Genomic DNA, 17,515 nt, shown 5'->3' with positions numbered 1-17,515 from the left:
AATGGCAAGCTCACGTTCTACTTGCTTCAGTTTCCAATTCCTCACTGAATGCAGTAGTTAGAAAGGATAGATGATACCATATGGGAAAAATAGGTAAATTAAAAAGACAAAATGAGGAAAGTAAGAAGGAGAAGGGAGACAATCAAGAGTAGGTGAAACAACTTCTGCAAATTCACTGACCTTGTATATTCTGTTGGATTTTTGAAAGATAATTTAGAAATACTCATCATTGGCCACATGCCTGGATGAGTCAAAAAGAAGACACATGGGTACTCAACAGACAAGGAGATTTAAAATATTGCCATTGTTCTCTGGAATGTATTTCAGAAAATGAATGTTCCAGAATAGAATTTTTTCCTTTGTTCCAAATATTACAAAAAGTATTTAGCTTAAACCAGCCTGCTAATGTATTTTCATTATAACCCTGTACCTTTGACAGTAATGATAGCAGCCAGAAATCCATGAAATAAACAATATAGGGAAAACTAGGTCATCAGTCACACTATGGAATGAAAAACATAATCAGAGCTACTTTTAATAAATGCTCACCCAGCATTTCTGCAGTTCTGTGTTTCTTATACAGAAGATCTGACGTTGCTAAGTATTCCATGTTGAATTTTTATTTCGAAAAGCAGTTATAAATTAAGCAGTCTATTGTGCTTAGAGTAAGGTTAGGATCACTGTACTATATGTCAAGTCATTCCTTCAGACTCTGCGCTAAAAATACAACTCTGTGAAAAATCTCTGCTACTGCTAACAACCCTGTGAAGTTCTTTGAAGTGCAGTGTGGCTGTCAAATATGTCAGTTGCTGAGGGAGCCTCTCATGGTGCTGAAGAATGAAATATTTGATTTGTGAGTCAGGAAAAGCAGAATAGAGACGTGCTGACACAGAACTGAGCAGGTTCAATAGTCCATTCACCAGTTCTTGAGTTGGATATGCAAATGTCAGATGCCAGAGGTAGATCAAAGCACCCCAGGTTGACCGTGAGCTCTGCGTGGCACATTCAGAGCCATTAGAGAGTCTATCCGTGCACTGTCCTGCAGCCACATTAAAGTCTTTGCAGAACAGAGACCAAAATGCAGAAGGAGGCATTAAGGGAGAAGCACAGTGAGACAGGTATTTGGAAAGACAATCTAAGCAAATCAAATCAATTAGAGTGACCTCTGGCATGAGGCACCCTGAAAGGCCTTGGGTTGAACACACCATCTCTGGCACACCCAGCCACATGTTCTACTGTGGTTCTGCTGTTTGAGGAGGACATCTCATGGCCTCTACCTCACAGATATATTTTTTATAGCACAAAAGAGCATCCTGACAAATGCTGGTTCTCAAGACCAGTTCCTAGTGTTATGCATTATATGCAACATCTGAACCCCTTTGATTATGACCCTCTTATGTTAACCACTACCCAACATACTGTAAAACCCCCACTCCAAACCCCAAAATACTGACATCACTCACACAGCTTTGATTTTGCTAAGCATTTTTTTCAATATATTAGAAAAAACAAAAAGCTCATGAAGAACATTTAGTCTTTCTCATTTTCCAATTATAACTATGCCTCCTAACCAGGGTCTGCAAAATAAAATTATGCCAGAGGACTTTGAGTTTGCTTCTTCTTTTGCAACATAATGCAACACATTTTTAGTTTCTTCACCTCTAAAAACATAAAAGAAGCTGCTGTCACTCTGTTGACAAAAACAGATTTCTCTTCTTATTCACATTTTCAAGATACTTCTAGTTTTTGTCAAGTTGAATCTGAGCTTGTTTAGAGATTGTTAATGTTTTAATGTAGTGGTTTAGATCTTAAAAAGCTGCCATATTTATTTGAAGGAAATAAAAGAGAACAGTTTTACTACTATTTCTAATATCTGAATAATAGAATTATTACTACCTGCTTTTATTCTCCAGGGTTCAAATCTCACTCAAACAGCTTCATTTATTTTTAATTTAATTTTTATATTTATATATTAATTTGAAGCTTTCTTACCAAATTCCTCCCAGCTCCTGACAGGAAGCAGCCGTAAGTGAAGACTGGCATGTGCTATACTCCTCAAAATCACCTTGACATGTTATGGCACCTGATATATGTGTGTTTGGTACACTTTTTTTGGTATTGTCACAAGAGACTGCTACCCTCTGAGAAGCTCTGTGGTAGAAGAGATCATCATGTTTGCCAAAGATGAAAGATGAAGCACTGAACTCCATGAAATTGTAAATCCTTCACAGTTAATCTGACAATGCATGCCAAGCATGTGCCAAGACACAAAGCCATGTGATTAAAGGAGAAAGCATCAATCTTCTTTTAATGCTGCCTGGATTTTATATCACAGCCCTAATGTTGTTTAAACCAAATATTAATATTCAGCACTCTCACCGCTGCGGCCCGGGTTTGATTCCCGGTCAGGGAAACTCCCCTGGGCAGATGGAGCTTGTCAGCCCTGTAAGGCCATCCATCTAAGAGAAGGTCACTCTAAACAAACCTACGTCCTGAGGACCTCGCTGCCACTGTCCAAGCTCGCTCAGCCCCGGCAGATTGAACCTTAGGATTAAAGGGTGGGCTCAGCTCAGCACACACTGTGTCTCACCTAAAAAATCCACTGCACAGGCTCCAAGGGTAAAGACCTTTCCCAAATCTTCGTTCACGAAGACTGGCCATACATACAATATTTGGCTATGAAAAGGGCGATTTTGCTTTATTTAAAAGCAGACATACAGCCAAGGACAGTCGAGGGAAATTACTGGCCTGTAGGGTTAGGCAGGAAGAGCATTGGTCACACTCTCAGTAATGCTTGGATATCTGTGAAAGGCAAAAGAAATACTTAGAGGTTTTAGAAAGAAGAATCTTTGTATCACTTTGCAGATTAACCTTATAATCTTGTAATGAATTCCACAGATCTTTCAATTCTTACAAACAATAACTTTGAAAGAATCTGTTATAAATAACGAAGATATGATTAAGTGCAAATAAGAAAAGTATGCCAACCTCAGGCTGAGGCGGTTGGCAAGCCATAAAAACATTTTTACATGCTTAAACTAGCAGAAGAGTGGAATAATTGATTGGAAATTTTCAGAGGAAATAAACTTTCATTGGAAAATATCATTTTGTGCCCAGGGGGTTTCACTCAGAAAGTTAATTTGGCATTCAAGCACTTCACTAAAGACAATTCATGTCCAGGAACAGGAGTACCATATTTGTGTCCTGTGCAAGCTAGAAGTCTTGTCAGCTCATTAACTTGAGCTCTGTATCACCTAAAAGCAGCTACCTGGCCCTCTGATCTGAGCAAGCCTTCCCAGACCCATGTGGCACAGCCTAATGTTCCCAATCAGGGCATGCTTCCCCCACCCCAAGCTGCCTCCACCTCAGTTGGATCTGCCTCAAAAAAAACCCAAATAAGCCCTCACTGCTGAGTCTTTTAAAGGAATCTCACACTCCCATGTACTACAGATAGTAAGACACACTCTACTGGAGTTCATTTGAAGCATTTCCTCAAACAGGAATCTTACTGCTGCTTCAGCCCTGTTGCAATTCATCAATGTTGATTTTTTTTTTTTAAACTGGTATCCATTGTATTTATTTGTTGATTTTTTCAATATTTACACAGGACATAATGACCCACTAATAGTTCACTAAGTGGTTCATTTATCTTGTTACAAACCAAACCAAGAAATCTCTAGGAAGCGTGGCCAGCAGGTCAAGGGAGGTAATTCTCCCCCTTACTCCAATTCCCATGAGACTCCACCTGGAGTACTGTATCCAGCTCTTGGATCCCCAGCATAAGGATGTAGACACGTTGGAACGAGTCCAGAGTAGAATCACAAAGATGATTAGAGGAATGGAGGACCTCTCCTATGAAGACAGGCTGAGACAGTTGGGATCGTTCATCCTGAAGAAGGCTCCACGAGACCTTACAGCAGCCTTCCAGTACATAAAGGGGCCTACAGAAAAGGTGGAGAGGAACTTTTCATAAGGACAAGTAATGATAGGATAAGGGGGAATAGCTTTAAGATGAAAGAGGGTAGCTTTAGGTTAGACATTAGGAAGAAATTTTTTACTGTGAGTGTGGTGAGGCACTGCAACAGTGGTGGATGCCCCATCCCTGGAAGTGTTCATGGCCAAGTTGCACCAGGCAACCTGGTCTAGTGGAAGGTGTCCCCTGCCCATTGTAGAAGGGTTGGAACTAGATGATCTTTCAGGTCCCCTCCAACCCAAATCATTCTATTATTCTATGATCTCCAAACTGTTTTACAAGAGCTGATAGCCAGAGATTTACCAACTGCAAATCAGTATGCAGGACCAGTGTTTTCAAAATTCCTCCATTCCATATATATCCAAAAGATGTTTTTTAAAACCACAAGAGCAATCTAGCCAGTCTACCCAGAGCCTGCAGGGCAGGTGGCTATTTGGAGCACAGGTCCTGAACTGCCTCTGTGCTAGATTGTCCCTGTGGTTCCCATTTGCCTGGTCCCTCTTCTTCCCACCCTCAATTTTATAGCTGGAACACCCACGTCTCGGTCCTCTTAAGGGATACTGAATCATATTTCAATACAAAAATATAATATTAACAGCAAGACTCTTGAAATCTTCTGAGAGGGAAACAAAAGAAGACTTCATACCATTACACCCCTCTGTACTATCACACAGTTAACCTAAGTCCTTTTTTCTTTGCTTCTTCATCAGCCACCAGGTTATCTCGTATCACCCTATGGCTAAGCAGGGAGAGCAGCTACTCCTGGATATATTCTAACTAACCCCACTGGAATCAGTCAGATTTTTCCAGCTTTACGCAGATGTTACAGAAAAGGACTATGCAGTGTTGGTGCAAGGCAATGCAGATATTTTAAGATCATAGTAATAGATATCTCCTGTACTTCAGAGTAATCATGTTCTCATACTGCTGCAGGTAATAAGTACCTTTTACTTTGACCAAAGCGGTGATAAGATTTTTTAGGGAAAAGGTGGAGATTATTAAAATGCTCTGAGATGAACTATTGCATTTATTTTATGAAGTTTTTTAACTGGTTTGAAAAGTTGAACATGATAAAATAGCTTCACAACACTGTATTGAAATGGAAAAAGAAAATCTATTACCCTTTCCAGGTTCCCCTTTATCCAATAATTATTTTTTTGAATTCAGCAGAAGTTAAAAAGGAATTTCAGGATTTTTTTCAAGAAAAAAATGGATTTGTTTCAGGAAATGAAAACATTTGCTCTAATTTCAAAATTGTTTAGAAAGGAAATTGCATACCTCCATTTCTTAATGATAAAAACATATATAACAATAGTAGTCACTCCTCTGTTAGTTGTTTGAGAAAAAAATCAAAAAGAAACCATATATTAATATTTGATCTTCTTTTAAAATTCTTAGTTCAGGTATTTAAAACTATATGTCTGTGACATCTAGGTGCCACAGACATTTACATTTTACCCTGTATAAAGCAGAAATTCTTACCTAGACCAAATAAAGAATTGTTTCTGAGTGCACCGGGTAACACTGACTCCATACCACATCCAACCCCACCTTATTCTTGAACATCCTCGGGGACACTGGGAGGCCAGCAGCAAACTGGAGTGCCAGGAGATGGGTGCCTTTGCTATTACTTCATCCCATATGCTTAGAGTGACACATTTAAGAGTTAGAATTAACAAGACTTGGCATCAGAATATTGTTTTTTCTTCCTCTTCTTGCCCAAAATGATTCTGCACTCTGGTCTTATACGCACAAACTTATGTTCTCATGCTGTGGAGTCAGTTTGTGGAATCCAGGGAACATTCACTCTAGCTTAAGGAGGAAAAGAGGAGTGAAGAGCTCAGTTTTGTCATCCTCTGTCACACTGGTGTAATACTTTATTCTGCAAGTGCTTCAACTGGGGCCAACAAATCTCTCTCTGCATACACAGAGTAGAGCACTAATCAGGTTAAATAAGGTTGGCGGATTCAGGTCACACCATAGGTAAAAATATCCATTATTATTCAGAAATAAAAAAAGTAGATACCAGAAAATAGACAAGAGATATTTGACAAAATTTTGGATGAAGAGACAAGCCTTGTGGACCATTAAGAGTTAGCAAAGGTTATTAGTCCCACTAGCTCCATGGCTAGAAGCTCTTCATCACATCTCTCCTCTCACTGGGGGTGCTGAGACAACCGGAAAAAACTGCCAGAAAATCACTACCTGAGGAAGTACCACCTACATTGATTTCTTTGATTTAGAAATTATTCCTGTGTTCTAGTCAGCCAGATAATTGTTTTACAAAAAGAATTACTAGTATCAGAACTTCAGCAGCTCTGAAATGTCCCTCGGCAAGCAAACAACTAACTCTTCCACCCACTCAGTACACCCCCACTTGTGAATTGCAATTAGCATTGCAAATGTCTTTCCCTTTTCGGAACTATTGATTGTGCTGTTAAATAGCAGCAGAGAGTTAAAATGCTTGGAAATCTGCTTTAGCTTCCATTCTCTGTTATCCATCTATCTACCTATTTATCTATCAATCATCTATCTATCCATCACTAAAAATTTTCTAATTCTATACAGCTACTAACATTACACAACCTTCTAGTTATGGACAATAGGCATTATACAATATTATTCCCACTCACCTTTCAAAAATTTTATTTAATACAGTCTAAACATTCTTTCCAATATTTACGGGAAATATTCCAATTGTACATCCCCCCTGAGCATACTCCATGTCAAAATTTCTTGCCTAGTTAAAAAGCCAGTATTTGGCCAGCTCATCTTCTATGAGTCTCTTTGGTTTTGCACTTAATACCTTACTTTACTCGAACCTGTTTATATAGATATCTGTGGATATGTTGGTTATAAGGAGGCAGAAATAGTGAAATATTAGATATATAGTTGTTCTTACATGCAGATGTTGCTCGTAAGGGTGGACAGAGGCCTGTATTATGATTGACAGAAGTTCCAAAAAATTTCAGTGGTTGGCAGTGAGCAAAATGCCACATTGGTACAAGTATTCTTAACATGTCCAGTGCAACCCCAGAATAAACCCAGCAATTCACCCTACACTGGAAGACAATCACAAACATCCTATACATAATCCTATGTAGGCCTAGTGGCAGAGCTGAGAGATGAAGAAAAAGACTAAGAAGTATTAGGAACTCTGAGGAAGAGACTGACTGGTGGAGCTGCACTCTGCCCTGCCTTAGACAAACACACTCATCATCCACTTCACAAAAAACAATGGATCCCCTACCTCTTCACCATCAGGCAGAAGGAAGGCACCCTAGAGAAGGAAGGAAGTGGAAACAGTTTTCTGCTCAGAGTTGCAGGCTAGTCCCTCCTGACCTACTTCACCTCCCCAGCTACCCTTATACAACAGGTATGAGGCCCTGGAATCCAAGGACCAGGGAAATGAGTGTGGATGAAGGCCCATCCAGGTTGGAGGGGTAGTCTAGGGCAGGACAGCCTACCCCCCACTTCATGACCTCCTCAATTAAGAAAAAAAGAAGGTAAACAAGTAAATACCTGAAAAAAATACCATAAAAAAATAGAAGGTGATTCCCTTTTGAGACGCACGGAGGGGCCGATATGCTGACCGGACCCAACCCATGGGGGGTGTGTTGTCTCCCCCAGGTAAGGGACATCAACCAGAAACTTTCCAGCATGGTATGGCCCACTGATTATTCATGCTACTGGTTTTCCAGGTGGGTACCAAAAAGAAGGCTGTGAAAAATCAAGAGGGACCTCAGGGCCTTAGGACAACTAGTCAAGACATCTGGAGCTGACTAAAGGTTTCCTCAAGAATCTCTGACCCAGGAGATAAGGGTAAAGGCATGTTGGAAGGAAGATTTCCCCTGGTCAAGGAGGTTTGTGTTAGAGAACACCTAGGCAAACTTGACATGCACAAGTCCATGAGCGCTGACAGGACACATCCACGAGTGCTGAGGGAGCTGTGGACACCATAGCAAGGCCACTCGTGATCATCTTTGAAAGGTTGTGGGGATCAGAAGAAGTGCTTGAGGACTGGAAGAAAGCAAATGCCACCCCAGTCTTCAAAAAGGGTAAGAAGGAGGATCCAGGGAACTATTGACCAGTCAGTCTCATCTCAATCCCTGGAAAGGTGATGGAGGACCTTATTCTGGAGGCCATCTCTATCTACATGGGTGACAAGAAGTGGATCAGTAGTCTGTATGGATTCACTAAAGGCAAATCACGCTTCACCAACTGATTGTCCTCTACAATGAAACAACTACCTGGATGGATGAGGGGAGAGCAGTGGATGTTGTCTACCTCAATTTCAGCAGGGCTTTCAACACTGTCTCTCACAACATCCTCACAAGCAAACTCAGGAAGTGTGGAATGGATGAATGGACAGTGAGGTGGATTGAGAACAGTAGATCCCAGAGGGTCATAATCAATGGCATAGGGTCTGGTTGGAGCCCTGTCACTAGTGGTGTCCCCCAAGATTCAATACTGGGCCCAGTATTGTTTAACTTATTAATCAATGACTTGGATGAAAAGGCAGATGTCTCCTCAACAATTTTACTGGTGACACAAAGCTGAGAGGAGTGGCCAATACCCCAGAGGGCTGTGCAGCCCTTCAGAAGGACCTCGAGAGGTTGGACAGATGGGCAGAGAGGAATTATTTGAAATTCAACAAGGGCAAATGCAGAGTCCTGCACCTGCGGAAGAATAACCCCAGGCACCAGTACAGGCTGGGAACTGATATGCTGGAAAGCAGAATTCTCTGTGTAGAAGGACCTGGGGTCCTGGGGGACAACAAGCTGTCCATGAGCCAGCAATGCCCTTGTGCACAAGAAGGCCAAAGGTATCCTGGGCTGCATTAGGAAGAGCAGTGCCAGTAGGCCAAGGGAGATGATCCTGCCCCTCTGCTCAGTCCTAGCAAGGCTGCATTTGGAGTGCTGTGTCCAGTTCTGGGCTCCTCAGTACAAGAGGAGCTCCTGGAGCGGGTCCAGTGGGAGGCAATCAAAGATGCTTAAGGGACTGAAACATCTCTCTTAGGAGAAAAGGCTGAGGGAGCTGGGCCTGTTCAGCCTTGAGAAGAGGGGACCCCCTCAATGTCTATAAGTACCTGAATGGAGGGTGCCAAGAGGACAGAGACAGGCTCATCTCGGTGGTGTCGAGCAATAGTACAAACCACAGTGGGCAGAAACCGATACACAAGAAGTTCCACCTGAACATGAGGAAGAACTTCTGTACTGTGTGGGTGGCCGAGCACTGGAACAGATTGCCCAGAGAGGGTGTGGAGTCTCCCTCACTGGAGATATCCAAGAATCATCTGGATGCAATCCTGTGCCATGTGCTCTGGATGGCCCTGCTTGAGCATGGAGGTTGGACCAGACGACCTTCCAAACTTACTCATTCTGTGATTCTGGGAAATTGCTGTGGCACCACAAAAAGATTCACAAGCTCCGTGTCCAGGAAGGGAATAGTCAGAAAGAATTCAAACAGCTTCTGACACAGGTGGATGATCAAGGTATGGAAAATCAACATATCAGAAGAGCTCTGTCTATCCCAGTCACAGACAAGTTCAAACAAGACTTCATTTGCATTTGCACAAACAGCAAAGTGTGCTACAATAAGCTTCTCTAAATTGATTATCCAGAAGGAGGGGAAAGCAGACCTTCCTAGCAAGTTGCTTTGAAGATTCATTTGCATGCAGGGGCATGCTTGCACTGTGCAGGTATCATAGGAATGAGGCAATCCAGAGCAGGGGCATCTGCTCTACTCCAAAGGACTCCACCTCGGGAGAGCCCACAGAGTGAATCTTCAGCTGCAGCCACCAAGGCAGTTTTCCTGAAGTGCTCAGCTACAGTTTGAGGAACAGACTAGTTTTTGACACAAGTTTGCCATTCTTAATTTGATGCTTTCATAGCAGCAGCTCCATCTCCGTAATCAAGAGCTTTTCTCTTTGCCTTCCTAATTTGATTTTAAGCTTGTCTAGCCACAGTATTTTGACAAATTTAGAGTACATCAGCGTTAGGGATGTAACAAATTCAACTGATATTGCAGACAAGCCATGTGCAAACTGAGATAACTCTGGGAATCCATGGGGTCATGGCAAAGTGCTAGGTACAAAGGGAAAAGTTTCATGGGGAGGGATTTTTCAGCGGTTTCTGACACAAGCTTCAAGCTGAGAGAATCTGCTGCTTCGAGAAAGTCTCACATCATCACACATGTCCCTTCTAATAAAAACATCAGGTAACCCTATGTTCCAGACATAAAGTACTCAGATAGTTTGCTTATTGATTGCACAATGGCAAATCCTTCATTAAAGCTGGTTTCTAGCTGTATCTCAGAAACTGAATGCTCATTTAAGTGAAAAGTGACCCTGAAACCATTGCTGCTGAGAAGGGCTGACCTTATGTGGGAAAGTCTGTGCAACTCCTCAGACAGATTGCAATAATGTATCTGAGAGGTGAAAGATAAAAGCTCAAGCACAGTTGGCTTGACAAAAAGTGTTCTCACAGGAATATATTGCTCCATCAACACTGCCATTGATAGAAATGTACCAGCTTTAGTCATGGTTTCTAAGATTCAGGGGTGTCTGGGGACCAGAGAAAAATTCCCTCTTGAAAATGAGAATTTAAATTATTTCCTGGACTGGGCTGGACCAATTGACCCAGGTCAGAAGAGTGTAATCCCCCAGGAAAAATGCCATGCACACAGGGGGTCTATTTGAGGAGATGGGGAGCTTGAACTTGTGGCTTCTGCATGCCAACAAACTTTTTTAAGTAATTAGCTCAAGACCATTAGTTTCCTATTTGGTTAGCTATTCCTTCCTTCTTATATCTGCAAATCAGAGGGTAAATTTTCCTGTAATAGGAAACTCAGCTATGATATTACATCCTAAGGAGAGTAGTTTCAGTGTTTGTTTTTCTCTTGAGACCTGATGAGATAGAATCTATTTGCTTCAATCTTTATGAGTTCAGCAACTCAATAACCTTTTTATATGAACTCAGGACCATTCACCAGGCAGGTGGTTCCACACTCACAGCTCTAATCTATAACTTTGCATTGGAACTACATTTGACTGCTCTAGTTCCAGTACCTCTAGGTGAGCTACATGTCTCAGGATTCATTCAAGGTAATTTCCAGCTAGTGATAATTTTTATCACTCTGCTTTTACAATGATTTATAGAAACTGCGATGAAAATTGGGTAAGGGGAAATCTGTTAGCGTTAAATGGTTTTGGTTTTTTTATAGCAAGCTAGTTACATTAAGTAAGGAAAACATTAAACTAGCACTGTCATTGAAGAGCAAGCTGTATTAGATTTGCTTATTTAAAAAAAGAAAAGCTCAAATGTATTTGTATTTCCTTAAATGTTGCATACACGCAAATATTCTTAATGTTCAGTGAGCAGGCAGTTCAGCATCCTACAAAACCTCAGCAGCATCCGAATGGCAATATCACAGAAAAAGGAATTACAGACACAGAATAATATGCTTGGACTGAAATCACCATTTGCCTTTACAATTACATAGTTTATTACAGGTGATTTTTCAGGCAATCAGTAAATTAGATCAGGATGTTCTGAGTTTCTTTTTCAGCAATCTGCAAAATATTAAAAGCAATGAAATAATAAATCCAGGCATTTATACTGAAGTGCCTATGGGGAAAGTTGCCACTTTTCAGGCTTACTTAAGGACTTCATAGCCAAATCCCAAAGTATGGGACTGTGACATAAAATGAATCCTTTTTGTGCAGCTGTGTTTATTTTCATACAGAGTACGAAAAGTTTGTGCTTTAGTTCAGATCATGAAAGTGTTTTTGAAGGTGGATCTTGCACTTGTTGCCACTTAGTATGCTTTGATTCATATGATGGAAAGGCCCCAGAGGATTCTTTTACAATTATCCATACTCTTTTCAAATTAAATCGAAATGGAAGACAGGATTGAGGAACACGTTTACTTCCCTCCAGCTGCTACAACTATTTTGTCCTTTGGACCAGAACAGAGCTGCTTTGAAGTAAAACTCACCTGAAATAGGAAAAAATTGCCCTCACTGAGTCCTCAGCACCAGCTGGATCTCTTCCTACAGCGCTGAACTTCTTGCACATGTAAGTATAGCCTTCAGAGACCTACAGTAAGCACCAAAAATTCCTTTCTACTCTTCACAAGGAAACAAAATTGCAGTCACAGTGAACTGTGGGTTTCCTGGACAAGGACTTTTGAGCCTCTGTTGTACGAGTGAGATCATAAACTATCTAATACTAAACCACAAACAGAGAAGTTTAACCTGATCTTTCCCAAATAACAATTAACCTAAAATTATCCTACAAAACCAAAAATGACATTTCAAATCAGGCTGGGGTACGTCAGTAGAACAACACTGCTTATGTCCCATCCTATTGACTGGCTTACATGAAAACCCCTAGGAATTGATATCTCCCTTTTGTATTTATTTTAGACTGTAAGGTCACTGGCTTAGGGACCATAATATTATGATATGAGAAGAATGGAAATCCCCATTCTGTTTATGACTTGTATTTGCTGCCGTTTATCAGTTCAGCAACATCACCTCTCTGTGTATTTATTTAATGAAAACTAAGCATGCTGGTCCAATTAGGGATTTCCATCTCAAGTTATGCACTGTTACTGAAATGCCTCACAAGGACAGTCAGTAACAGATAACGGCATTACTTCAGTGTCAAGTATATAGAGTTGTTAAAATATTTTAAATTTAAATTTTAAATCAAACCATAAAAGTTCAACTGCATATTTTAAGTCAAGTATAAGCTCTGCTTCTGTGACCTTAGACTCATCTATATCATTTGGTGATTTTACTTATTTTGTTTGAGGATGATAAATAACAGGAGTTACAGCTAGTTTTCACGCAGTGCATGATTAGTGCTCCCAAGGACAGAGTTCAAGTGAATGTCACCCCTTAACCCCATATTCCCTCAGGGAAGTTAGTTGCTAATGCAGCTTCAAACAAGTGCGAGCAGTAAGTAGCATATACAAATTGAATAGTTATGTAATTATGCAAATGACACTTGCATGAAATATGTCATCTATATGAGAAAAATATCACTAAGCCTTGTGGAAAAGGGTTTCCTGCCTTTACAGAAACTAAATTTGGATGCCTAATCAAACACCAAAGCAGATATTATCTGATTCTTTTTATAATCTAAGAGGGGAATAATTGCACCTGTCTCTGACAAGGAACAATATAATTTTCAAAGTGATGGGTGGAATCCAGTAATTTGCTGGGAGGGATTGGGAAATCCATGAACTGCATGGGAAAGTCTTTGATTCTAAGTAGAAACAGAATGAGATCCTGGCACATTAGGGTCAGCACTCTTCTACCAGCCAGGACTTTGAGGACATGTTGCATAGACCATATTTGAGCCCTTGGCCGTGCATAGTAGATCCACTTTTATCCCTTGCCAACAGAAGGAGTTTCACTCCAGTTATATACCAGTCAGGTGTATAAACATGTAGACATCAGAAACCTGCTTACACAGAAGCAATGATGGTATTAGAAAACTTTTCAGAGGATGCATTATTGCTGAAAGGCAGGTACAGAGTTCAATCCAGACTGGGACAACTGACTGCACTTTTGGTTTTCCGATGAAGAACCCTGCTGGTGGTAAAGCAGGAGTTTTGTTCAAACCTAGAGGTGCAGACACAGGGAGCAGAAATTGTTGCTTATGAGAGGTGGGTGGAATTCCAAAAGACCATTAGGACTGGTGGGGAGTTAAAGCTGAAATAAGTAGCTGTGGGGCAGCTGAATGACCATCTACCATGAGGAGAATTGGTCATGCTCATCTTACAGAGAAGACTCAAATACTGAGGAATGACTTATTTTTTTTTGAAAGAGGGCAAAATGTTCACACATTTAACAGAAGATCCCAAGATCTATATCATCTACAGCAAGAGTGGAAAGCTTAGACCACTTTAACACTTTACTACAAGAGAATGTGATATATTCTGTGTAAAGAAACTTTATGATGAATACTTGACATCTTTTGAAAGATGCAGTGCCAAAACCACTAGAACTTTTAGAGAAATGAGAGGTTCATGAAAATATCTGCTAAACTTGCTAATTCTGCTGAGTGGATAAACTGTAAGGAGCACCTTATTTACACAGAGAAAATATGAGAGGTGGAAAGCCAGCTTTCAGTAGCAGAGGGGGAAAATAGACATCTCAGTGCGGGGGCTAGAAAAAAAGGCAAGGTAAAATGTGCCTGCTGAGGTCAGGATTTAGGACTCATCCACAGAGCACAAGAAGAAACTAAACTATAAAGATCTGTGCAGCTAAACTCCAAAACTCAACACCTTTTGCTATTCTGAAGCTGCAACTTTCACAACAGATGCTGCAAATCCTGCCAATTTTTGTGGTGGGTTTGTGAGGTGGGCGGATGTGCCCATTATAAAATGCTTGGACACAGCATTTCAGTGCAGCTTAGTTATGACCAGTATGTCTATTCCCATGTTTCAATTCGCACTTATTGCCTTCTTTGGAGTGGATGGAGCACAAACACAGAGACACAGCAATTAAATTGTTATTCACAAAGGCTGGAATTGAAGCATATCTTTCCAAGAGGGGCATCTATGCCTGCATTCACATTATAGCTAGATCCTTCAATGTTCCTTATTCAATGATTTTACAGCTGCCTCAGGGCTTATTTAATAGCCAAAATGCTCTTTAGATCCCTTTGAGTAACCTGTTCTGTGGAGAAATTTCCTCTGTCCTACAGTAAAACAAATCTCCACAGGACAGTCATATTAAGCACCCTTGCATGGTAAGCTCAAACTGAGAGGGTTGGACAGGGCTTTGAGCACCCTTGTCTAGTGGAGATTAAACCTGACCACAGCAGGGGAGGTTGGAATAGATGATCTTTAAGATATCTTCCAAGCCAAACCACTCATGATTCTGTGAAGAGATACAGGTCTTTAAATGCAGACAGCTGTCTGGGAATTACAGGAAGACTGCATCTGCACAAGTGATACATGCTCATAGAACCAGACATATCTGTCATACAGCAACAAGAGCAGGCTGTGAGGTGAGGGCAGGGAACATTGGGTCACTGGGGCAAGACGGGGCAGAGACCTCCCCCCACAGCCCCATTCCACCACAGATGGAGGTGACAAGCAGAGCTGGACCAGGAAGGACAATCAGGGCCTCCTGCAGCTATGGGACAGTCAAGTGTGGCCATGGGGATGGGGTGGCTTCAGAGTCAAGATGGGGAGGCAAGAGTGGGCTTAGCCAGGGCAGTGGGCAGGCTACAGTGACCATGCAGGGACACAGCTCCTGAGCTAAGGGCTGGTCTCTAGAGGAAGCTTCTCACAGCTCCTTTTTATAACTCAGCTGTTTTCCCAGCCATGGCTGACCCCTGGCTGCACAGCAGCACCACATCAGAGATTAAAGGCTTTGAGCACAGGCAGCCAAACACCTGGGGAGGGAGGAAGAGGCTGCAGCAACACCCAGTGGACTCAGGGTCCCCAACACATACGTCGCTTTCCAGACCCCTGGGCAACAAGTCCATTGACTACGTAGCATTACATATAAGTGAATGCAGTGGGACCCAGCTGATAATGGCTTTTAGCCATTAAGACAGGATAAACAGTAAGAAACAACCATCACACACATTTAAACTACATGTACATATTCAGCAACTAACAGAGAACAGGTGACTCCAAGGCACACACAGTTTCCTATAGCATTCACATAGTCATATGTTAACTGCACTATCTAGCACAACTAGTAAGGAACACCAAGGCTCAGAGAATAGTATATCCTTTGAAACTTCCTCCTTGCTTAGTACATCTGTTGTCCATGTCCTTAATCCCACAGGTCTCATTTTAAGCAACTGAAAAAAGGAAGGAATGGAGCTTTTGAGATATCACCAATCCACCTTGAAGCAAAAGGCAGTGTTTTAAAAAGCTGCATGCATTCTTTCAATGTAATAAAATAGAGAATAATTAGATATTCAGTTAACTGTTCAAATAAACTCCAGGAAATATGACACAGAAAAGGAAAAATAATTGAGAAAGTGGTACCTCTGTCTGAGCAAATGCAGAGAAAGCCAAACTCCAACTGTCTGCATTCAGCTGCCTGGACATGTGACATAGATTGTCTGAAAGCCACACACTTGCATAGTAGTTAGAGGTGCACATAATTTTGAATGTTGGAGCTGAGCACATTGGTTTCCCATCAAGCAAATATGGTAATCCAGTCTCCTGGCCAGCTCTGCCTCATGTCCTGTCAGCCCTGGCCACACCTGAGGAGACTTGCCTAGTCTTGCTGTTGCCAGATGAAATTTATCCCTGTGTAGGAAACCCCCACAAATCATCAACTTCATTTCTCAAGCTATAATTAGGTATTTCATTCCCCTTGCACTGACCTTCTGCTTTTGAGTGAATTTTGCCTTTGTTACTAGATAGGAATAGTCTTTCCCATATGTAACAGGTTTTCATTAATCCTTTTTACCACAGTGTCCTTTAAAATCACAGGCCCCAGCATATCTCCAGTTAACACCTGGTGACAATAGCTTTAAAATCTGCTTCTGCCATGCTAGAGTTGGTTGGCTAAAGAGGAGAAAGATATTGGCATTATAGCATAATAAAGGTGGTAGGTCAGGTCCGAGGTGAATAAGGACAGCATCCTTCAGGCTAGGTAGGAAAGGAAACAACAGCTGCGGCTACATGGTCAAATGACCATGGTCAATGCCCTGTTTTGCAAGCTATCAGTGGTGGGCTGAGAGGGGCATCAGGTGATGCTAAAACCAGTCTGGCACTTCAACCCCAAATCAATGTACTGGTAGTGAGGCAAAGATTTGGCAGATGACCTGGAGACATGCAACTGATAGTCAATCACTTTATGCTATAAAAGTCCAGTCCACTGTCATACGATCAGATTCTCCTAAAGTACTCTTCTTGGAATGTGTGGAGATTCTCTGTGGAAGTGGGGATGCCCATTCAAGGATACTTCTTGAGGTTAAGTGAAAGAGATCAGCCCACAAGCATTGGTATGGTGAGTTACATAAAATCTCTACTTCATAATTATTTCTTATTTTACTAGCTTTAATATAATTACTGTAGTTGCTTTATTATAGTGCACTATACTATACGCTACTAGTAGTTTCTTTTACATTGTGTAGTAAATAACTCTGATTAAGATCCTTTATCTGATCATTTGTCATAATAAAGAATTCATTTCATATAAATATACCTGGTTTGCCACCTATAAATCTGCAGCACAAAGTTGTACTTAAAACTGTGGACATAGTCTGGGGCTAAGATTGGATTCAGCTGCACCCAGGCTCCTCTCTGAGGAGTTTAGGAAGCAAGGGGGTCCTTCCTGCAGCTCGTGACTCAACGGGAGGGCTTCTCTTATAAACTGTGTCTAAAGTCCCACTCCCACTCATGACAAAGACACACAGGCACAGGGAAACTGAGGAGAAGATGGAGAATAAGTGATAGGAAGACATGGAGAAAAGATGGATGATCCTGAAGTTCGTAAAACCATATATATTTCTTGAGGCTTAGCAGCATTCAGCCAGAAGCAGGAGCTCATTT

At 41.3% G+C, this 17,515-nt stretch overlaps 1 long non-coding RNA gene across 2 annotated transcripts in view; it reads right to left on the bottom strand.

The window, feature by feature from the left end:
- Window positions 1-17,515, bottom strand: part of LOC116782483 — a 45,735-nt gene that overhangs the window by 23,215 nt on the left and 5,005 nt on the right. Inside the window, exon 2 of one of the 2 annotated variants that reach the window (XR_004355248.1) lies at window positions 2,719-2,802. The exons of the other annotated variant lie outside the window; for it this stretch is intronic. This is a non-coding gene — a long non-coding RNA (uncharacterized LOC116782483). The remainder of the gene's footprint in view (window positions 1-2,718; window positions 2,803-17,515) is intronic. 2 annotated transcript variants of the gene reach the window in all.

This window comes from Chiroxiphia lanceolata, chromosome 2 (genome assembly GCF_009829145.1).
Source record: "Chiroxiphia lanceolata isolate bChiLan1 chromosome 2, bChiLan1.pri, whole genome shotgun sequence".
In the NCBI taxonomy this organism is placed as follows: domain Eukaryota; kingdom Metazoa; phylum Chordata; class Aves; order Passeriformes; family Pipridae; genus Chiroxiphia; species Chiroxiphia lanceolata.
This window is presented reverse-complemented; position numbering and strand designations above follow the sequence as displayed.